The sequence below is a fragment of the Hydra vulgaris genome, chromosome 10 (genome assembly GCF_038396675.1).
Source record: "Hydra vulgaris chromosome 10, alternate assembly HydraT2T_AEP".
NCBI classification, from domain to species: Eukaryota; Metazoa; Cnidaria; class Hydrozoa; order Anthoathecata; family Hydridae; genus Hydra; species Hydra vulgaris.
This window is the reverse complement of record NC_088929.1, coordinates 12,906,613-12,912,612: the sequence shown is the minus strand read 5'-3', so window position 1 is coordinate 12,912,612 and position 6,000 is coordinate 12,906,613.

The window sequence follows — 6,000 nt, the reverse complement described above, 5'->3', positions numbered from 1 at the left end:
GATTTGTGGTTTTTTAATTGTCATGGTGCTTAGTTGTTACCTTGGTTACTTATTAGAGTATTTTGAAGAAAGAAAATAATTGAACTTAAATGGTTTTAATTCTTTTTTAATGTGTAATTTCACGTCACGCGTTGTTTTATTTCAAGTTTTCAGGGTGTATGCAAGCTTAAACAAAAAGAATATTTTTGGAACTTAAGAACAAACGCACAAAAATAACTCTGTAGTTGTATTCTATAAAATCAACATCATTTCATAATCCCCTTGACAAACTTTTTTTTTTTGAGCAGACAATATTTGAATAGCAATTAAAGAGAACATGTTCCATTCAATGAACGTGTTGCATGTTGCTTATAGCGGATTATTAAGGATCTATAAGCATATCTGTGAAAAATTTTTAATTTTTTTGTTGTTATTAATTTGAAAGCTCGTGAATGCTAAATGCAAATATTCCATGTTGTAAACTTAAAATCTTACTGCGACACTTACGTTTAGTAGATGATTCGAACGTAAATTAGCAGGTCAGGTCAGCCGTAAATAATATATTTATGTAGTTAATTTTTATTTTCATAGTAATGATGTATTGTTGTTGTTGCTGTTGTTATTGTCGTAGCAGTAAATTAAATTAATTTTTCAGTTTAGCTTATAATATAATTACATTTTAATAAAAAACAATTTTAAATTTTATTTACTTTTTTTTTTTTACTATTTAAAACCAAAAAAAAATTTATTCGACGAATAAATTTTTGACAATAAATTCAAGCGCCTAATTTGCAATAATAAAGTCTTTTGAATTATTTTTTCCTCCTTTTTTAATTGGGTATTTTTGAAGTTTTTGCCATTGATTATTAGAATCCTTGATGAAAGCTCTTGTTAATGCATGTTTATTTTCATTTATGACTTAGAATTTATTATTCCTAGTTTTATATATATATATATATATATATATATATATATATATATATATATATATATATATATATATATATATATATATATACATACATTAATACATATTGCATGTATATATATACATATATTATATATATATATATATTCATATATTAGCGTATTATATATATGTATATATATCATGTATATATATATATATATATATTTATATATATACACACACATATATATATATATATATATATAAATATATATATATATATATATGTATATATATATATATATATATATATATATATATATATATATATATATATATATATATATATATATATATATATATATATATATATATATATATATATATATATATATATATATATATATATATATATATATATATATATATATATATATATATATAGTTCGATCCCCACCACGTCCCTGGTAGTACCGCGCTCAACTTGTTTCTCCGCGCAGCGGCCTTGTTCGTCAAGCTTCGTGTTTCGGAGTTATAGAGTTGAGAGAGGGTTATAACCACAATTAAGTAGCCTCATAACTTTTGACTACCAGTTTTTGGTAGGTAATTTTTGTTTTTAGCTAACTGAAGTAAATTTTCTTACCGTCTTTATGTTTGTTATGGAGATCATGGTTGAAATAAATTTAAAAGTTGAAGTTTTTCATTCAGATTATTGATATTTATGTTTCCTTTTAGTTTAGCTTTTCTTTTAACAACACTCATGAAATACCACTCATGAAATGTCCCAAGAAATTGGACAATGAATTGGGGTACAGTGAATAGGTTGATTCACTAGACCTTATTAATGATCTTAAAGATTAAATTCATGCATTTTTAACAAACAAACTAAATGAAAATGAATTTATTAGTTTTAAGTTATGAACAATAACATTTGTTTTCAATAAAATTCCTTTTTTTTCTTCTCAATTTTCAAAATGTCTATTTTTTTGATTTTATACTAATCTAATTAATAAAAGTATGCCAAAAGTATAGTGTACAGTGTCTTTACTCCCTCAGCCTCAAAGTTATTTGGCTATGCCCCTATTAACCATCAATAATTCACGGCTGAGTTCATTTATTCACTGTGCTCCAGTGAATAAATGAAACATAAAAAATTATATAAAGACACAAGTATAAATCATACAAAATTCAGAGTAATGAAGTTATGTAACTTATTAATTAGGGGGGATTTCTTTAAAGTTGTTTATATATTTCAAATTTTCATTCTTGTTGTTAAACTTTTTATTGATTCGACTCTTTCAATCCAATATGTTCAGTGGTATTATTCCAATTTTTTACGGTTACTTTCTGTTGCCTATTTTTAACACGATCAAAAATTAACTCTTACAAATTTCTTCTTTCTGTCATTTTCATTTTATTTGTTTCTGTTGTTTGTCTTTCTGCATATCTGCCTGTCGGTTTGCAAAAAGATCTAAAAAAAAATTGAACACAATCGCAAAAACAGTTTCATATTTATAATCATCGTCCCTGAAAACCTCTACAACGGTTATAAAGTTTCTGCCCAAAGTGTCATCAATATTTCTTAATAATATTTTTTATAACAATTAACATATGTACTCATTAATCGGGTGGAGAAATGAATTTATCATTCTTCCATCTAAATAGAGATCATCTTACAAATAATATTTGCTCTGTCTATTGAAAATACAACTTCACACAAGTAAACAATACTTATTTACTTAAGACTATTTTTGTTAAAGTAAAAATTGAAAACCTTGTAAATTGCTTAAATGCTAAGTTATCCAAAAAATAAATTTTTTTACCTTGTAATTTAAAATGACTGGTTTTACCACAGATTCAACTTTAATATATCGGGGATACTAAATTAATAATTGTAACACCAAATATCTGTTGTTGACATTATGCTAAACTCCCGATGTTAAAATGAGCAAAAAATCTGTTGAAATAAAAAAAAGATAAAGTTAACCTTCACTTGTAAAAAAATTTGTATTGCAGATATGCGGTATCATCCATAGCTAATTATGCGATTTTGCGCTATCACCGAGGAAATTTCTTTCTCTATATTACTGTGACTTTAAATATTTTAAATATATATATATATATATATATATATATATATATATATATATATATATATATATATATATATATATATATATATATATATATATATATATATATATATATATATATATATACATATATATGTACGTATACACTTGAACTTATATATATATATATATATATATATATATATATATATATATATATATATATATATATATATATATATATATATATATATATATATATATACAATATAAATATATATTTTAAACAAATATTTTAAGTGGATGATATTTATATACTTTTAAAGATATTTTTATATACTTTTTATATACTGGATATATTTATATACTTTTAAAGATTTATAAACTTCTCTTATAAATCGAAGATCTATTTTTTGATGTGTAATTATTTGTACGTTTTTGTACGTAAGAACTTTTTAACTAAATTAACTTAACAAGACGTTATGTGTACGTAATAATAACTTGTAAAATTTATACGATCACTTTTTTTTCATATTTTTTATTTTTAATTTTTTTCTTTTTATTTTTGTATTTATTTATTTTCAAGAGTTTAAAGAGATTTTAAGACCTCTGCTGAGGCAAACCTTTAAACTAGAGCTTTGGTTTAAAACTAATTTTAACTTTGCGTTCATACGTAAAATCATTTACCCCGCCTAGACGAGATGATGAATAATGCGCATGATGCGCGTCATGGCATCAATTGATCAATCATTTAATAATATTTTGGTCTAAAAGTACCTTTAGAATGGTGCATTATTATACACGCATGCGCATGATGCGCGTCATGGCCTTAATTGTTTATCATTTGATACATAAATACACTCATGATCCATAATTACATTTGAACATAATTACACTCTTCGCGCGTTTTGTATTTTGCTCATAGTAAAATTGAATAAAGGAAATAGTTTAAAAAATTAATAGCTTTAATTTTTAAAACATTAAATCTACAAATTTGTTCTAAAAAATATTTTAGATTTTTATAAACTTAAATAATTTTATAGCAGCCGTAGTGTAGTGGTTAGAGTTTTGGCTTGGTCCAAGAGGTCCGAGGTTTTATGCCGGCTCTGGCCAGATAGGCAACATTGGTAAGGAAGAAGGCGTGAACTTCCAAGTTAATTGCTCTTCCGCAGTGTTCTATTGAAATACCGAGGGACTTCTTCGAGCTCCTTAATAACCGCAACAACAACAACAACAACAAAACTTGTAAATACATTTTAAAAGCTTATGTATGCTATCGGCGTTGTAAAGGAATATTCGGATTTAAAAGTGCATACCACCCTTTAAAACCGCAACGTCGTAACTGGCATACCATATTTAGTAGATTTGTATAAACAAAACATAATAATCAAACATTTCGAATTTTGACAAAACTCAGACTCAAAAGAATTTTATCCATGTAGATTGTTAAATTTTGCTAATGATCTCATTTTACAAAAAATGTCAAATAGGACATGACGTTTCTAAACGCACAATATTTAAATTTAAAAAAATCTGTCATTGCTAATTTTAAAAAACTAAGAAACCTTAAATTAATATATAGACATTTTTCAAATTCTTTTAATAAAAAAATATATAAATATTAATGGCTTTGTAAAGAACGCATATTAAGTTTTGATATTTCTATAAACGGATATATTGTAATGCGAGTTCATAAAAGCTTACTTGACCTGTGATTCTTTTCATGGAATTTCTATTCGCACCAGATGTTAGTTCTATTCTCTTATATATTTTGATTAAAAAAATATATGTGGAAATTGTTTTGGATGCGCAAATGATTAAAGTTTTCTTGCTAAAGTTTTTTGGTAAAAGTATAAATGCTAATATTTACCATTTTGAAATCTCTTAATGAAATCTATTTTTGTTATGTTCTAAAGCTAACTTAGTTGTGTTAATTGGTTATTTCTTGTTTAAATCCAATTATCTTTTTTACTTTAAATTATGGTTTCTCAAAGTTCTTGATTTAAACTAAGGGGTCGTCCATAAAGTACGTACACTTTTTTTTCGTCCAACTCCCCCCTCACCCGCATTTTGCAATAGCAAAATGAGGGGGAGGGGGAAGTAGGACGAAAACTTTTAAGTACCCTCCACCTCCTTAAAAGTCCATACGCTTTTAACCTATTTATCTAACATTTTATGATATTTTTTTAAATTTAGTGTCTCCTTTCTTCTATAATTGACCCACTGCCCTCCCATCTCATATACGCCATTTGCAGACCCCCTCTTCCCCTCCGAGCGTACGCACTTTATGGACAATCCCTAATATAAAACTCAAAAAAAAACAACTTTTTTTAATGTTTTTATCTTATTTTTTAATCGAAGCTTGAAGTTTAAATGAAGCTGGTTTTGTGATCAAAACTTCAAAACAAAATATATTGAGTTCACCCTCTATTATTTATAATTAAGTTTTAAACTCGGGTTCACGATCGTTTCATGAACATTCCAATTAACCATTGCTTTTTTATATACCAAATTTTTAATGTAAAAGAAATGGTTTTATTAAAAAACTAAATTTGAGTTTATTTTTTTATATTACTATATTTAGTTGAATGACACTTTCATGAAACTGTTTGTGAATTATATTAAACATTTTCATCTATGTTTATAAAAACAATGAAATATACAACTAAAACATTAAAAGTAATTGACTCTGAACCTCTCGGTCTCTTAAACGGAATAAATAAAGGCGGTATAATTCCATTTGATGCCCTATAGAACAAGTACTCTTTGGTCACCCCTAAGTATAACCAAACTGTATAAGACAAGTTAATTATATAATTTAAACTTTTAAGCAAGATGTTTTCTTCAAAAATATGAAGCTTTTTACTATGAGTGTTCTCTATTCAAATAAAGCTTGTTACCGTTAAATGATTTATTCTCCTACGGCTATGCCTTTGGCCATATAAATAAACAAGGTTGAAAAGTTTGGTCATTTTAGTGAATACAGTCCAAGAGTTTCTACTCCCATTACATTCTCGGACTAATAAAGGTGTTGCGGTT